The 18,316-nt window shown below is 46.2% G+C and overlaps 8 non-coding genes across 8 annotated transcripts; all 8 read right to left on the minus strand.

The window, feature by feature from the left end:
- Window positions 1-1,811: 1,811 nt before the first annotated feature.
- On the minus strand, window positions 1,812-2,002 carry LOC130308346 (U2 spliceosomal RNA). Its single transcript, XR_008857328.1, has one exon. It is a non-coding gene; the product is annotated as a U2 spliceosomal RNA (small nuclear RNA).
- A 2,089-nt stretch (window positions 2,003-4,091) lies between these two features.
- Window positions 4,092-4,282, minus strand: LOC130308441 (U2 spliceosomal RNA). The gene has a single exon (XR_008857419.1). It is a non-coding gene; the product is annotated as a U2 spliceosomal RNA (small nuclear RNA).
- A 2,092-nt stretch (window positions 4,283-6,374) lies between these two features.
- On the minus strand, window positions 6,375-6,565 carry LOC130308349 (U2 spliceosomal RNA). The gene has a single exon (XR_008857330.1). It is a non-coding gene; the product is annotated as a U2 spliceosomal RNA (small nuclear RNA).
- Window positions 6,566-8,652: 2,087 nt separating this feature from the next.
- On the minus strand, window positions 8,653-8,843 carry LOC130308350 (U2 spliceosomal RNA). Its single transcript, XR_008857331.1, has one exon. It is a non-coding gene; the product is annotated as a U2 spliceosomal RNA (small nuclear RNA).
- A 2,078-nt stretch (window positions 8,844-10,921) lies between these two features.
- Window positions 10,922-11,112, minus strand: LOC130308351 (U2 spliceosomal RNA). The gene has a single exon (XR_008857332.1). It is a non-coding gene; the product is annotated as a U2 spliceosomal RNA (small nuclear RNA).
- A 2,087-nt stretch (window positions 11,113-13,199) lies between these two features.
- Window positions 13,200-13,390, minus strand: LOC130308352 (U2 spliceosomal RNA). The gene has a single exon (XR_008857333.1). It is a non-coding gene; the product is annotated as a U2 spliceosomal RNA (small nuclear RNA).
- Window positions 13,391-15,483: 2,093 nt separating this feature from the next.
- LOC130308353 (U2 spliceosomal RNA) lies at window positions 15,484-15,674 on the minus strand. The gene has a single exon (XR_008857334.1). It is a non-coding gene; the product is annotated as a U2 spliceosomal RNA (small nuclear RNA).
- Window positions 15,675-17,754: 2,080 nt separating this feature from the next.
- Window positions 17,755-17,948, minus strand: LOC130308489 (U2 spliceosomal RNA). Its single transcript, XR_008857460.1, has one exon. It is a non-coding gene; the product is annotated as a U2 spliceosomal RNA (small nuclear RNA).
- Window positions 17,949-18,316: the final 368 nt, after the last annotated feature.

The raw sequence follows: 18,316 nt of genomic DNA on the forward strand, positions 1-18,316 counted from the left end.
GGAAACACACACACAAGCACACACCTACCTTTGTTGCCTGCAGATGCCTCCTTGGCTGTCCCCAAACGGTATCAAACCAACACCCACGGGAAGCTGTAAGCATAGAGGACATGCCTGCACCCCATTGGACTTACCTGTGTGGGTTAAACCCGGGTTATTTGACAACCTATGGCGGTGATGGTTCTGCTCAGGCAGAGCAGTGCTGATGCTCCTCATAAAGCTGTCGCTGCTGTGAAGGTTCTAGGTGACATCACAAATCCCTATGGTTACATACACAACAAAGCTGGGTTGTTGTTGTTTACACTCTGCAAGGCCTGTGGAAGTGAGTGACATCATAGCACTGTAGTTCTGAGGGTTCTAGATGGATGCAACAATCTCCTGTTGCTTCTATGAAGGCCATAATAGACGACATCACCAAACAGCTCCATAGTCACATACACAGCAAAGGAGAGATGTTGTTTACACCTAGTGATGTCAGTGGTATTGAGTGACATCACAGCACAGTGCTAAGGCTCCTGGGCCTGGACACAGCAGCGGCTGCAATATCTCAACGGAGAATACGTTTATATATATGTGTGTGTGTGCGCGTATATATATATATATATATATATATATATATATATATATATATATATTTCTCCGCCGAAATCACTTTTAAACCCATTTCCACCTTTTTTTCCCTTCTCTTCCTCTTACTTTTTTTTCACGTTTTTTTACGTTTTTCTCCTTTTCGCCTCTTTTCTGGGCGTATTATTCTTCTTTTTCTTCTTTTTTTTCGTCTAATGCATACCCCATCAGTGCAGCAATGCTTATTCAATACCGCCAGCAGATGGAGACACTGGGGGATAATTTTCTAAGGATTTATACTGATTTTTCCTGTCTGAATTTGTCGCACAGAAAGTTGCAGGCCAAATATGTGTGACATTTCTGCGACTTTAGCTTCTAGAGCATTTTTACAACATTATACATAGGTGCTGAATACATAAAAAGCGACTGTTCAGCGACAGACAAGTCGCATCGGCTGAAAGTAGGCCAGAATGTCAGTCCATGTTGGAGCAGGTTTAGATACAGTCTAAAGTATAGATCTCAAAGTCTGTGCACAGAATTTAGCAAGGGCCTCGCACCTTCTGATGCATCAGGTAGGTGCACAATAGCATAGCCTAACCCTCTGTACTTTGGTCTATATTGATGCGGGACATAGACAGCCAGCTGATGACCAATCCATTAGTGCAATGGATGGCTGGAAGCATTTGTCTTTGCCTTTGCAATACCACAGAAGCAATGCATGGTCAATGTACAGCAATGACACACCTGTGTGAACAGCCAGGAGACCCCCCCCCCCCCCCCCATGTTATGTTACATAGTTACATAGTTAGTACGGTCGAAAAAAGACATATGTCCATCAAGTTCAACCAGGGAATTAAGGGGTAGGGGTGTGGCGCGATATTGGGGAAGGGATGAGATTTTATATTTCTTCATAAGCATTAATCTTATTTTGTCAATTAGGAACATTCAGCACCCACCCGCTATCAAGGCAGCTGCCTATCATGTCATGCCCTACCTGCACAGGTGTGCTGGCTACTCAAATGATCCAATTAAGGAGGCCATTTAGTCAGCAGCAGCAGAAGTCCTGTGCCTGGACGCTCCAACAGCGGCCAGACACAAGCAGAAGCAGAAGCAGCAGAAGCAGCAGCAGCACCACCTTTTGTTTTTTGGCTGCAGCAGCAGCAAGGCCCACAGGGCTGGCTAGCTGGCTAGCCAGCAAGCAGGTAGCAATGAAAGTAGGAATCTTTCTTTTTAACCCTGTAAGGGGGTGGTGCACTGTACCCGAAGATACTGCCATATCGGGTCAATGCATAGGGCGACGGAAGCAAGCTTCGAAATCGGCCCCCGTTCTCAAAAATCCATTTAATATATGGTCCCCAGATAGGGGACGTATCAGATATTAAACTGATAAGAACAGATACTACACTTGATCTTAGCCAAAAGGCCGAGAAGCGATAACCGTGAAAGGGGCGGGCCCAACAAGGTGCCCTTCATGGGCACTATCACTGCTTGCTGTCAGGGAGGCTGCCAGACAATTTTCCATGCACACTCTGGGCTGGGGGGCAGTCAACCACCAGTACACACAGCAGAACCTAAACCCATACCATTATTGCTAAGCAGCAAGACAGGGGCCCATTGCACTCCCACGGGGCCTTTTTAAATGCAATCCATAACCCGGATTTGCCAGGAACCCTTCTTACTCCTCCTACTTGCATGTGACACTGGGCTTAGGATCTGCATAGGAAACACACACACAAGCACACACCTACCTTTGTTGCCTGCAGATGCCTCCTTGGCTGTCCCCAAACGGTATCAAACCAACACCCACGGGAAGCTGTAAGCATAGAGGACATGCCTGCACCCCATTGGACTTACCTGTGTGGGTTAAACCCGGGTTATTTGACAACCTATGGCGGTGATGGTTCTGCTCAGGCAGAGCAGTGCTGATGCTCCTCATAAAGCTGTCGCTGCTGTGAAGGTTCTAGGTGACATCACAAATCCCTATGGTTACATACACAACAAAGCTGGGTTGTTGTTGTTTACACTCTGCAAGGCCTGTGGAAGTGAGTGACATCATAGCACTGTAGTTCTGAGGGTTCTAGATGGATGCAACAATCTCCTGTTGCTTCTATGAAGGCCATAATAGACGACATCACCAAACAGCTCCATAGTCACATACACAGCAAAGGAGAGATGTTGTTTACACCTAGTGATGTCAGTGGTATTGAGTGACATCACAGCACAGTGCTAAGGCTCCTGGGCCTGGACACAGCAGCGGCTGCAATATCTCAACGGAGAATACGTTTATATATATGTGTGTGTGTGCGCGTATATATATATATATATATATATATATATATATATATATATATTTCTCCGCCGAAATCACTTTTAAACCCATTTCCACCTTTTTTTCCCTTCTCTTCCTCTTACTTTTTTTTCACGTTTTTTTACGTTTTTCTCCTTTTCGCCTCTTTTCTGGGCGTATTATTCTTCTTTTTCTTCTTTTTTTTCGTCTAATGCATACCCCATCAGTGCAGCAATGCTTATTCAATACCGCCAGCAGATGGAGACACTGGGGGATAATTTTCTAAGGATTTATACTGATTTTTCCTGTCTGAATTTGTCGCACAGAAAGTTGCAGGCCAAATATGTGTGACATTTCTGCGACTTTAGCTTCTAGAGCATTTTTACAACATTATACATAGGTGCTGAATACATAAAAAGCGACTGTTCAGCGACAGACAAGTCGCATCGGCTGAAAGTAGGCCAGAATGTCAGTCCATGTTGGAGCAGGTTTAGATACAGTCTAAAGTATAGATCTCAAAGTCTGTGCACAGAATTTAGCAAGGGCCTCGCACCTTCTGATGCATCAGGTAGGTGCACAATAGCATAGCCTAACCCTCTGTACTTTGGTCTATATTGATGCGGGACATAGACAGCCAGCTGATGACCAATCCATTAGTGCAATGGATGGCTGGAAGCATTTGTCTTTGCCTTTGCAATACCACAGAAGCAATGCATGGTCAATGTACAGCAATGACACACCTGTGTGAACAGCCAGGAGACCCCCCCCCCCCCCATGTTATGTTACATAGTTACATAGTTAGTACGGTCGAAAAAAGACATATGTCCATCAAGTTCAACCAGGGAATTAAGGGGTAGGGGTGTGGCGCGATATTGGGGAAGGGATGAGATTTTATATTTCTTCATAAGCATTAATCTTATTTTGTCAATTAGGAACATTCAGCACCCACCCGCTATCAAGGCAGCTGCCTATCATGTCATGCCCTACCTGCACAGGTGTGCTGGCTACTCAAATGATCCAATTAAGGAGGCCATTTAGTCAGCAGCAGCAGAAGTCCTGTGCCTGGACGCTCCAACAGCGGCCAGACACAAGCAGAAGCAGAAGCAGCAGAAGCAGCAGCAGCACCACCTTTTGTTTTTTGGCTGCAGCAGCAGCAAGGCCCACAGGGCTGGCTAGCTGGCTAGCCAGCAAGCAGGTAGCAATGAAAGTAGGAATCTTTCTTTTTAACCCTGTAAGGGGGTGGTGCACTGTACCCGAAGATACTGCCATATCGGGTCAATGCATAGGGCGACGGAAGCAAGCTTCGAAATCGGCCCCCGTTCTCAAAAATCCATTTAATATATGGTCCCCAGATAGGGGACGTATCAGATATTAAACTGATAAGAACAGATACTACACTTGATCTTAGCCAAAAGGCCGAGAAGCAATAACCGTGAAAGGGGCGGGCCCAACAAGGTGCCCTTCATGGGCACTATCACTGCTTGCTGTCAGGGAGGCTGCCAGACAATTTTCCATGCACACTCTGGGCTGGGGGGCAGTCAACCACCAGTACACACAGCAGAACCTAAACCCATACCATTATTGCTAAGCAGCAAGACAGGGGCCCATTGCACTCCCACGGGGCCTTTTTAAATGCAATCCATAACCCGGATTTGCCAGGAACCCTTCTTACTCCTCCTACTTGCATGTGACACTGGGCTTAGGATCTGCATAGGAAACACACACACAAGCACACACCTACCTTTGTTGCCTGCAGATGCCTCCTTGGCTGTCCCCAAACGGTATCAAACCAACACCCACGGGAAGCTGTAAGCATAGAGGACATGCCTGCACCCCATTGGACTTACCTGTGTGGGTTAAACCCGGGTTATTTGACAACCTATGGCGGTGATGGTTCTGCTCAGGCAGAGCAGTGCTGATGCTCCTCATAAAGCTGTCGCTGCTGTGAAGGTTCTAGGTGACATCACAAATCCCTATGGTTACATACACAACAAAGCTGGGTTGTTGTTGTTTACACTCTGCAAGGCCTGTGGAAGTGAGTGACATCATAGCACTGTAGTTCTGAGGGTTCTAGATGGATGCAACAATCTCCTGTTGCTTCTATGAAGGCCATAATAGACGACATCACCAAACAGCTCCATAGTCACATACACAGCAAAGGAGAGATGTTGTTTACACCTAGTGATGTCAGTGGTATTGAGTGACATCACAGCACAGTGCTAAGGCTCCTGGGCCTGGACACAGCAGCGGCTGCAATATCTCAACGGAGAATACGTTTATATATATGTGTGTGTGTGCGCGTATATATATATATATATATATATATATATATATATATATATATATTCTCCGCCGAAATCACTTTTAAACCCATTTCCACCTTTTTTTCCCTTCTCTTCCTCTTACTTTTTTTTCACGTTTTTTTACGTTTTTCTCCTTTTCGCCTCTTTTCTGGGCGTATTATTCTTCTTTTTCTTCTTTTTTTTCGTCTAATGCATACCCCATCAGTGCAGCAATGCTTATTCAATACCGCCAGCAGATGGAGACACTGGGGGATAATTTTCTAAGGATTTATACTGATTTTTCCTGTCTGAATTTGTCGCACAGAAAGTTGCAGGCCAAATATGTGTGACATTTCTGCGACTTTAGCTTCTAGAGCATTTTTACAACATTATACATAGGTGCTGAATACATAAAAAGCGACTGTTCAGCGACAGACAAGTCGCATCGGCTGAAAGTAGGCCAGAATGTCAGTCCATGTTGGAGCAGGTTTAGATACAGTCTAAAGTATAGATCTCAAAGTCTGTGCACAGAATTTAGCAAGGGCCTCGCACCTTCTGATGCATCAGGTAGGTGCACAATAGCATAGCCTAACCCTCTGTACTTTGGTCTATATTGATGCGGGACATAGACAGCCAGCTGATGACCAATCCATTAGTGCAATGGATGGCTGGAAGCATTTGTCTTTGCCTTTGCAATACCACAGAAGCAATGCATGGTCAATGTACAGCAATGACACACCTGTGTGAACAGCCAGGAGACCCCCCCCCCCCCCCCATGTTATGTTACATAGTTACATAGTTAGTACGGTCGAAAAAAGACATATGTCCATCAAGTTCAACCAGGGAATTAAGGGGTAGGGGTGTGGCGCGATATTGGGGAAGGGATGAGATTTTATATTTCTTCATAAGCATTAATCTTATTTTGTCAATTAGGAACATTCAGCACCCACCCGCTATCAAGGCAGCTGCCTATCATGTCATGCCCTACCTGCACAGGTGTGCTGGCTACTCAAATGATCCAATTAAGGAGGCCATTTAGTCAGCAGCAGCAGAAGTCCTGTGCCTGGACGCTCCAACAGCGGCCAGACACAAGCAGAAGCAGAAGCAGCAGAAGCAGCAGCAGCACCACCTTTTGTTTTTTGGCTGCAGCAGCAGCAAGGCCCACAGGGCTGGCTAGCTGGCTAGCCAGCAAGCAGGTAGCAATGAAAGTAGGAATCTTTCTTTTTAACCCTGTAAGGGGGTGGTGCACTGTACCCGAAGATACTGCCATATCGGGTCAATGCATAGGGCGACGGAAGCAAGCTTCGAAATCGGCCCCCGTTCTCAAAAATCCATTTAATATATGGTCCCCAGATAGGGGACGTATCAGATATTAAACTGATAAGAACAGATACTACACTTGATCTTAGCCAAAAGGCCGAGAAGCGATAACCGTGAAAGGGGCGGGCCCAACAAGGTGCCCTTCATGGGCACTATCACTGCTTGCTGTCAGGGAGGCTGCCAGACAATTTTCCATGCACACTCTGGGCTGGGGGGCAGTCAACCACCAGTACACACAGCAGAACCTAAACCCATACCATTATTGCTAAGCAGCAAGACAGGGGCCCATTGCACTCCCACGGGGCCTTTTTAAATGCAATCCATAACCCGGATTTGCCAGGAACCCTTCTTACTCCTCCTACTTGCATGTGACACTGGGCTTAGGATCTGCATAGGAAACACACACACAAGCACACACCTACCTTTGTTGCCTGCAGATGCCTCCTTGGCTGTCCCCAAACGGTATCAAACCAACACCCACGGGAAGCTGTAAGCATAGAGGACATGCCTGCACCCCATTGGACTTACCTGTGTGGGTTAAACCCGGGTTATTTGACAACCTATGGCGGTGATGGTTCTGCTCAGGCAGAGCAGTGCTGATGCTCCTCATAAAGCTGTCGCTGCTGTGAAGGTTCTAGGTGACATCACAAATCCCTATGGTTACATACACAACAAAGCTGGGTTGTTGTTGTTTACACTCTGCAAGGCCTGTGGAAGTGAGTGACATCATAGCACTGTAGTTCTGAGGGTTCTAGATGGATGCAACAATCTCCTGTTGCTTCTATGAAGGCCATAATAGACGACATCACCAAACAGCTCCATAGTCACATACACAGCAAAGGAGAGATGTTGTTTACACCTAGTGATGTCAGTGGTATTGAGTGACATCACAGCACAGTGCTAAGGCTCCTGGGCCTGGACACAGCAGCGGCTGCAATATCTCAACGGAGAATACGTTTATATATATGTGTGTGTGTGCGCGTATATATATATATATATATATATATATATATATATATATATTCTCCGCCGAAATCACTTTTAAACCCATTTCCACCTTTTTTTCCCTTCTCTTCCTCTTACTTTTTTTTCACGTTTTTTTACGTTTTTCTCCTTTTCGCCTCTTTTCTGGGCGTATTATTCTTCTTTTTCTTCTTTTTTTTCGTCTAATGCATACCCCATCAGTGCAGCAATGCTTATTCAATACCGCCAGCAGATGGAGACACTGGGGGATAATTTTCTAAGGATTTATACTGATTTTTCCTGTCTGAATTTGTCGCACAGAAAGTTGCAGGCCAAATATGTGTGACATTTCTGCGACTTTAGCTTCTAGAGCATTTTTACAACATTATACATAGGTGCTGAATACATAAAAAGCGACTGTTCAGCGACAGACAAGTCGCATCGGCTGAAAGTAGGCCAGAATGTCAGTCCATGTTGGAGCAGGTTTAGATACAGTCTAAAGTATAGATCTCAAAGTCTGTGCACAGAATTTAGCAAGGGCCTCGCACCTTCTGATGCATCAGGTAGGTGCACAATAGCATAGCCTAACCCTCTGTACTTTGGTCTATATTGATGCGGGACATAGACAGCCAGCTGATGACCAATCCATTAGTGCAATGGATGGCTGGAAGCATTTGTCTTTGCCTTTGCAATACCACAGAAGCAATGCATGGTCAATGTACAGCAATGACACACCTGTGTGAACAGCCAGGAGACCCCCCCCCCCCCCCATGTTATGTTACATAGTTACATAGTTAGTACGGTCGAAAAAAGACATATGTCCATCAAGTTCAACCAGGGAATTAAGGGGTAGGGGTGTGGCGCGATATTGGGGAAGGGATGAGATTTTATATTTCTTCATAAGCATTAATCTTATTTTGTCAATTAGGAACATTCAGCACCCACCCGCTATCAAGGCAGCTGCCTATCATGTCATGCCCTACCTGCACAGGTGTGCTGGCTACTCAAATGATCCAATTAAGGAGGCCATTTAGTCAGCAGCAGCAGAAGTCCTGTGCCTGGACGCTCCAACAGCGGCCAGACACAAGCAGAAGCAGAAGCAGCAGAAGCAGCAGCAGCACCACCTTTTGTTTTTTGGCTGCAGCAGCAGCAAGGCCCACAGGGCTGGCTAGCTGGCTAGCCAGCAAGCAGGTAGCAATGAAAGTAGGAATCTTTCTTTTTAACCCTGTAAGGGGGTGGTGCACTGTACCCGAAGATACTGCCATATCGGGTCAATGCATAGGGCGACGGAAGCAAGCTTCGAAATCGGCCCCCGTTCTCAAAAATCCATTTAATATATGGTCCCCAGATAGGGGACGTATCAGATATTAAACTGATAAGAACAGATACTACACTTGATCTTAGCCAAAAGGCCGAGAAGCGATAACCGTGAAAGGGGCGGGCCCAACAAGGTGCCCTTCATGGGCACTATCACTGCTTGCTGTCAGGGAGGCTGCCAGACAATTTTCCATGCACACTCTGGGCTGGGGGGCAGTCAACCACCAGTACACACAGCAGAACCTAAACCCATACCATTATTGCTAAGCAGCAAGACAGGGGCCCATTGCACTCCCACGGGGCCTTTTTAAATGCAATCCATAACCCGGATTTGCCAGGAACCCTTCTTACTCCTCCTACTTGCATGTGACACTGGGCTTAGGATCTGCATAGGAAACACACACACAAGCACACACCTACCTTTGTTGCCTGCAGATGCCTCCTTGGCTGTCCCCAAACGGTATCAAACCAACACCCACGGGAAGCTGTAAGCATAGAGGACATGCCTGCACCCCATTGGACTTACCTGTGTGGGTTAAACCCGGGTTATTTGACAACCTATGGCGGTGATGGTTCTGCTCAGGCAGAGCAGTGCTGATGCTCCTCATAAAGCTGTCGCTGCTGTGAAGGTTCTAGGTGACATCACAAATCCCTATGGTTACATACACAACAAAGCTGGGTTGTTGTTGTTTACACTCTGCAAGGCCTGTGGAAGTGAGTGACATCATAGCACTGTAGTTCTGAGGGTTCTAGATGGATGCAACAATCTCCTGTTGCTTCTATGAAGGCCATAATAGACGACATCACCAAACAGCTCCATAGTCACATACACAGCAAAGGAGAGATGTTGTTTACACCTAGTGATGTCAGTGGTATTGAGTGACATCACAGCACAGTGCTAAGGCTCCTGGGCCTGGACACAGCAGCGGCTGCAATATCTCAACGGAGAATACGTTTATATATATGTGTGTGTGTGCGCGTATATATATATATATATATATATATATATATATCTCCGCCGAAATCACTTTTAAACCCATTTCCACCTTTTTTTCCCTTCTCTTCCTCTTACTTTTTTTTCACGTTTTTTTACGTTTTTCTCCTTTTCGCCTCTTTTCTGGGCGTATTATTCTTCTTTTTCTTCTTTTTTTTCGTCTAATGCATACCCCATCAGTGCAGCAATGCTTATTCAATACCGCCAGCAGATGGAGACACTGGGGGATAATTTTCTAAGGATTTATACTGATTTTTCCTGTCTGAATTTGTCGCACAGAAAGTTGCAGGCCAAATATGTGTGACATTTCTGCGACTTTAGCTTCTAGAGCATTTTTACAACATTATACATAGGTGCTGAATACATAAAAAGCGACTGTTCAGCGACAGACAAGTCGCATCGGCTGAAAGTAGGCCAGAATGTCAGTCCATGTTGGAGCAGGTTTAGATACAGTCTAAAGTATAGATCTCAAAGTCTGTGCACAGAATTTAGCAAGGGCCTCGCACCTTCTGATGCATCAGGTAGGTGCACAATAGCATAGCCTAACCCTCTGTACTTTGGTCTATATTGATGCGGGACATAGACAGCCAGCTGATGACCAATCCATTAGTGCAATGGATGGCTGGAAGCATTTGTCTTTGCCTTTGCAATACCACAGAAGCAATGCATGGTCAATGTACAGCAATGACACACCTGTGTGAACAGCCAGGAGACCCCCCCCCCCCCCCATGTTATGTTACATAGTTACATAGTTAGTACGGTCGAAAAAAGACATATGTCCATCAAGTTCAACCAGGGAATTAAGGGGTAGGGGTGTGGCGCGATATTGGGGAAGGGATGAGATTTTATATTTCTTCATAAGCATTAATCTTATTTTGTCAATTAGGAACATTCAGCACCCACCCGCTATCAAGGCAGCTGCCTATCATGTCATGCCCTACCTGCACAGGTGTGCTGGCTACTCAAATGATCCAATTAAGGAGGCCATTTAGTCAGCAGCAGCAGAAGTCCTGTGCCTGGACGCTCCAACAGCGGCCAGACACAAGCAGAAGCAGAAGCAGCAGAAGCAGCAGCAGCACCACCTTTTGTTTTTTGGCTGCAGCAGCAGCAAGGCCCACAGGGCTGGCTAGCTGGCTAGCCAGCAAGCAGGTAGCAATGAAAGTAGGAATCTTTCTTTTTAACCCTGTAAGGGGGTGGTGCACTGTACCCGAAGATACTGCCATATCGGGTCAATGCATAGGGCGACGGAAGCAAGCTTCGAAATCGGCCCCCGTTCTCAAAAATCCATTTAATATATGGTCCCCAGATAGGGGACGTATCAGATATTAAACTGATAAGAACAGATACTACACTTGATCTTAGCCAAAAGGCCGAGAAGCGATAACCGTGAAAGGGGCGGGCCCAACAAGGTGCCCTTCATGGGCACTATCACTGCTTGCTGTCAGGGAGGCTGCCAGACAATTTTCCATGCACACTCTGGGCTGGGGGGCAGTCAACCACCAGTACACACAGCAGAACCTAAACCCATACCATTATTGCTAAGCAGCAAGACAGGGGCCCATTGCACTCCCACGGGGCCTTTTTAAATGCAATCCATAACCCGGATTTGCCAGGAACCCTTCTTACTCCTCCTACTTGCATGTGACACTGGGCTTAGGATCTGCATAGGAAACACACACACAAGCACACACCTACCTTTGTTGCCTGCAGATGCCTCCTTGGCTGTCCCCAAACGGTATCAAACCAACACCCACGGGAAGCTGTAAGCATAGAGGACATGCCTGCACCCCATTGGACTTACCTGTGTGGGTTAAACCCGGGTTATTTGACAACCTATGGCGGTGATGGTTCTGCTCAGGCAGAGCAGTGCTGATGCTCCTCATAAAGCTGTCGCTGCTGTGAAGGTTCTAGGTGACATCACAAATCCCTATGGTTACATACACAACAAAGCTGGGTTGTTGTTGTTTACACTCTGCAAGGCCTGTGGAAGTGAGTGACATCATAGCACTGTAGTTCTGAGGGTTCTAGATGGATGCAACAATCTCCTGTTGCTTCTATGAAGGCCATAATAGACGACATCACCAAACAGCTCCATAGTCACATACACAGCAAAGGAGAGATGTTGTTTACACCTAGTGATGTCAGTGGTATTGAGTGACATCACAGCACAGTGCTAGCACAGTGCTAAGGCTCCTGGGCCTGGACACAGCAGCGGCTGCAATATCTCAACGGAGAATACGTTTATATATATGTGTGTGTGTGCGCGTATATATATATATATATATATATATATATATATATTTCTCCGCCGAAATCACTTTTAAACCCATTTCCACCTTTTTTTCCCTTCTCTTCCTCTTACTTTTTTTTCACGTTTTTTTACGTTTTTCTCCTTTTCGCCTCTTTTCTGGGCGTATTATTCTTCTTTTTCTTCTTTTTTTTCGTCTAATGCATACCCCATCAGTGCAGCAATGCTTATTCAATACCGCCAGCAGATGGAGACACTGGGGGATAATTTTCTAAGGATTTATACTGATTTTTCCTGTCTGAATTTGTCGCACAGAAAGTTGCAGGCCAAATATGTGTGACATTTCTGCGACTTTAGCTTCTAGAGCATTTTTACAACATTATACATAGGTGCTGAATACATAAAAAGCGACTGTTCAGCGACAGACAAGTCGCATCGGCTGAAAGTAGGCCAGAATGTCAGTCCATGTTGGAGCAGGTTTAGATACAGTCTAAAGTATAGATCTCAAAGTCTGTGCACAGAATTTAGCAAGGGCCTCGCACCTTCTGATGCATCAGGTAGGTGCACAATAGCATAGCCTAACCCTCTGTACTTTGGTCTATATTGATGCGGGACATAGACAGCCAGCTGATGACCAATCCATTAGTGCAATGGATGGCTGGAAGCATTTGTCTTTGCCTTTGCAATACCACAGAAGCAATGCATGGTCAATGTACAGCAATGACACACCTGTGTGAACAGCCAGGAGACACCCCCCCCCCCCCCCCATGTTATGTTACATAGTTACATAGTTAGTACGGTCGAAAAAAGACATATGTCCATCAAGTTCAACCAGGGAATTAAGGGGTAGGGGTGTGGCGCGATATTGGGGAAGGGATGAGATTTTATATTTCTTCATAAGCATTAATCTTATTTTGTCAATTAGGAACATTCAGCACCCACCCGCTATCAAGGCAGCTGCCTATCATGTCATGCCCTACCTGCACAGGTGTGCTGGCTACTCAAATGATCCAATTAAGGAGGCCATTTAGTCAGCAGCAGCAGAAGTCCTGTGCCTGGACGCTCCAACAGCGGCCAGACACAAGCAGAAGCAGAAGCAGCAGCAGCACCACCTTTTGTTTTTTGGCTGCAGCAGCAGCAAGGCCCACAGGGCTGGCTAGCTGGCTAGCCAGCAAGCAGGTAGCAATGAAAGTAGGAATCTTTCTTTTTAACCCTGTAAGGGGGTGGTGCACTGTACCCGAAGATACTGCCATATCGGGTCAATGCATAGGGCGACGGAAGCAAGCTTCGAAATCGGCCCCCGTTCTCAAAAATCCATTTAATATATGGTCCCCAGATAGGGGACGTATCAGATATTAAACTGATAAGAACAGATACTACACTTGATCTTAGCCAAAAGGCCGAGAAGCGATAACCGTGAAAGGGGCGGGCCCAACAAGGTGCCCTTCATGGGCACTATCACTGCTTGCTGTCAGGGAGGCTGCCAGACAATTTTCCATGCACACTCTGGGCTGGGGGGCAGTCAACCACCAGTACACACAGCAGAACCTAAACCCATACCATTATTGCTAAGCAGCAAGACAGGGGCCCATTGCACTCCCACGGGGCCTTTTTAAATGCAATCCATAACCCGGATTTGCCAGGAACCCTTCTTACTCCTCCTACTTGCATGTGACACTGGGCTTAGGATCTGCATAGGAAACACACACACAAGCACACACCTACCTTTGTTGCCTGCAGATGCCTCCTTGGCTGTCCCCAAACGGTATCAAACCAACACCCACGGGAAGCTGTAAGCATAGAGGACATGCCTGCACCCCATTGGACTTACCTGTGTGGGTTAAACCCGGGTTATTTGACAACCTATGGCGGTGATGGTTCTGCTCAGGCAGAGCAGTGCTGATGCTCCTCATAAAGCTGTCGCTGCTGTGAAGGTTCTAGGTGACATCACAAATCCCTATGGTTACATACACAACAAAGCTGGGTTGTTGTTGTTTACACTCTGCAAGGCCTGTGGAAGTGAGTGACATCATAGCACTGTAGTTCTGAGGGTTCTAGATGGATGCAACAATCTCCTGTTGCTTCTATGAAGGCCATAATAGACGACATCACCAAACAGCTCCATAGTCACATACACAGCAAAGGAGAGATGTTGTTTACACCTAGTGATGTCAGTGGTATTGAGTGACATCACAGCACAGTGCTAAGGCTCCTGGGCCTGGACACAGCAGCGGCTGCAATATCTCAACGGAGAATACGTTTATATATATGTGTGTGCGCGTATATATATATATATATATATATATATATATATATATATATATATATATATATTTCTCCGCCGAAATCACTTTTAAATCCATTTCCACCTTTTTTTCCCTTCTCTTCCTCTTACTTTTTTTTTCACGTTTTTTACGTTTTTCTCCTTTTCGCCTCTTTTCTGGGCGTATTATTCTTCTTTTTCTTCTTTTTTTTCGTCTAATGCATACCCCATCAGTGCAGCAATGCTTATTCAATACCGCCAGCAGATGGAGACACTGGGGGATAATTTTCTAAGGATTTATACTGATTTTTCCTGTCTGAATTTGTCGCACAGAAAGTTGCAGGCCAAATATGTGTGACATTTCTGCGATTTTAGCTTCTAGAGCATTTTTACAACATTATACATAGGTGCTGAATACATAAAAAGCGACTGTTCAGCGACAGACAAGTCGCATCGGCTGAAAGTAGGCCAGAATGTCAGTCCATGTTGGAGCAGGTTTAGATACAGTCTAAAGTATAGATCTCAAAGTCTGTGCACAGAATTTAGCAAGGGCCTCGCACCTTCTGATGCATCAGGTAGGTGCACAATAGCATAGCCTAACCCTCTGTACTTTGGTCTATATTGATGCGGGACATAGACAGCCAGCTGATGACCAATCCATTAGTGCAATGGATGGCTGGAAGCATTTGTCTTTGCCTTTGCAATACCACAGAAGCAATGCATGGTCAATGTACAGCAATGACACACCTGTGTGAACAGCCAGGAGACCCCCCCCCCCCCCCCCCATGTTATGTTACATAGTTACATAGTTAGTACGGTCGAAAAAAGACATATGTCCATCAAGTTCAACCAGGGAATTAAGGGGTAGGGGTGTGGCGCGATATTGGGGAAGGGATGAGATTTTATATTTCTTCATAAGCATTAATCTTATTTTGTCAATTAGGAAGATTCAGCACCCACCCGCTATCAAGGCAGCTGCCTATCATGTCATGCCCTACCTGCACAGGTGTGCTGGCTACTCAAATGATCCAATTAAGGAGGCCATTTAGTCAGCAGCAGCAGAAGTCCTGTGCCTGGACGCTCCAACAGCGGCCAGACACAAGCAGAAGCAGCAGAAGCAGCAGCAGCACCACCTTTTGTTTTTTGGCTGCAGCAGCAGCAAGGCCCACAGGGCTGGCTAGCTGGCTAGCCAGCAAGCAGGTAGCGATGAAAGTAGGAATCTTTCTTTTTAACCCTGTAAGGGGGTGGTGCACTGTACCCGAAGATACTGCCATATCGGGTCAATGCATAGGGCGACGGAAGCAAGCTTCGAAATCGGCCCCCGTTCTCAAAAATCCATTTAATATATGGTCCCCAGATAGGGGACGTATCAGATATTAAACTGATAAGAACAGATACTACACTTGATCTTAGCCAAAAGGCCGAGAAGCGATAACCGTGAAAGGGGCGGGCCCAACAAGGTGCCCTTCATGGGCACTATCACTGCTTGCTGTCAGGGAGGCTGCCAGACAATTTTCCATGCACACTCTGGGCTGGGGGGCAGTCAACCACCAGTACACACAGCAGAACCTAAACCCATACCATTATTGCTAAGCAGCAAGACAGGGGCCCATTGCACTCCCACGGGGCCTTTTTAAATGCAATCCATAACCCGGATTTGCCAGGAACCCTTCTTACTCCTCCTACTTGCATGTGACACTGGGCTTAGGATCTGCATAGGAAACACACACACAAGCACACACCTACCTTTGTTGCCTGCAGATGCCTCCTTGGCTGTCCCCAAACGGTATCAAACCAACACCCACGGGAAGCTGTAAGCATAGAGGACATGCCTGCACCCCATTGGACTTACCTGTGTGGGTTAAACCCGGGTTATTTGACAACCTATGGCGGTGATGGTTCTGCTCAGGCAGAGCAGTGCTGATGCTCCTCATAAAGCTGTCGCTGCTGTGAAGGTTCTAGGTGACATCACAAATCCCTATGGTTACATACACAACAAAGCTGGGTTGTTGTTGTTTACACTCTGCAAGGCCTGTGGAAGTGAGTGACATCATAGCACTGTAGTTCTGAGGGTTCTAGATGGATGCAACAATCTCCTGTTGCTTCTATGAAGGCCATAATAGACGACATCACCAAACAGCTCCATAGTCACATACACAGCAAAGGAGAGATGTTGTTTACACCTAGTGATGTCAGTGGTATTGAGTGACATCACAGCACAGTGCTAAGGCTCCTGGGCCTGGACACAGCAGCGGCTGCAATATCTCAACGGAGAATACGTTTATATATATGTGTGTGTGTGCGCGTATATATATATATATATATATATATATATATATATTTCTCCGCCGAAATCACTTTTAAACCCATTTCCACCTTTTTTTCCCTTCTCTTCCTCTTACTTTTTTTTCACGTTTTTTTACGTTTTTTCTCCTTTTCGCCTCTTTTCTGGGCGTATTATTCTTCTTTTTCTTCTTTTTTTTCGTCTAATGCATACCCCATCAGTGCAGCAATGCTTATTCAATACCGCCAGCAGATGGAGACACTGGGGGATAATTTTCTAAGGATTTATACTGATTTTTCCTGTCTGAATTTGTCGCACAGAAAGTTGCAGGCCAAATATGTGTGACATTTCTGCGACTTTAGCTTCTAGAGCATTTTTACAACATTATACATAGGTGCTGAATACATAAAAAGCGACTGTTCAGCGACAGACAAGTCGCATCGGCTGAAAGTAGGCCAGAATGTCAGTCCATGTTGGAGCAGGTTTAGATACAGTCTAAAGTATAGATCTCAAAGTCTGTGCACAGAATTTAGCAAGGGCCTCGCACCTTCTGATGCATCAGGTAGGTGCACAATAGCATAGCCTAACCCTCTGTACTTTGGTCTATATTGATGCGGGACATAGACAGCCAGCTGATGACCAATCCATTAGTGCAATGGATGGCTGGAAGCATTTGTCTTTGCCTTTGCAATACCACAGAAGCAATGCATGGTCAATGTACAGCAATGACACACCTGTGTGAACAGCCAGGAGACCCCCCCCCCCCATGTTATGTTACATAGTTACATAGTTAGTACGGTCGAAAAAAGACATATGTCCATCAAGTTCAACCAGGGAATTAAGGGGTAGGGGTGTGGCGCGATATTGGGGAAGGGATGAGATTTTATATTTCTTCATAAGCATTAATCTTATTTTGTCAATTAGGAACATTCAGCACCCACCCGCTATCAAGGCAGCTGCCTATCATGTCATGCCCTACCTGCACAGGTGTGCTGGCTACTCAAATGATCCAATTAAGGAGGCCATTTAGTCAGCAGCAGCAGAAGTCCTGTGCCTGGACGCTCCAACAGCGGCCAGACACAAGCAGAAGCAGAAGCAGCAGAAGCAGCAGCAGCACCACCTTTTGTTTTTTGGCTGCAGCAGCAGCAAGGCCCACAGGGCTGGCTAGCTGGCTAGCCAGCAAGCAGGTAGCAATGAAAGTAGGAATCTTTCTTTTTAACCCTGTAAGGGGGTGGTGCACTGTACCCGAAGATACTGCCATATCGGGTCAATGCATAGGGCGACGGAAGCAAGCTTCGAAATCGGCCCCCGTTCTCAAAAATCCATTTAATATATGGTCCCCAGATAGGGGACGTATCAGATATTAAACTGATAAGAACAGATTTTTTTTTTTTTTTTTTTTTTTTTTTTTTTTAAAGCCGAGGAACGTGCTTTCGATTCACCCAAAGTGCAAGAAAAAGTGCAAACGTGTTACACTAAAAAAAACGTGCACAAAGGATGCGGTCTATCGCAAGCCCTTCTCCGATAGGAGAGAGGCCCCCCAACAAACCTTACCCTTCGCCTCCGGACCAAAAGGTACCTGCGAAGTTCCAGGTTCGATGTCCCTTTTCGCCGAAGCTACTAGGGGACCACAAATGCTCCCGGCATCCCCCTTGGCGTTAGCCAAGGTATCTGCCCGCAGAGCCGATTACGGTAGGTACCCTGCAAAAGCAGGAGTACCCGGGGTTTTTGCAGGGAGGTGCGGAACCTAATGGCCACACACACCTCCCCTAGACCGCCAGGAGGGACACC

This window comes from Hyla sarda, unplaced genomic scaffold, assembly GCF_029499605.1.
Source record: "Hyla sarda isolate aHylSar1 unplaced genomic scaffold, aHylSar1.hap1 scaffold_148, whole genome shotgun sequence".
In the NCBI taxonomy this organism is placed as follows: domain Eukaryota; kingdom Metazoa; phylum Chordata; class Amphibia; order Anura; family Hylidae; genus Hyla; species Hyla sarda.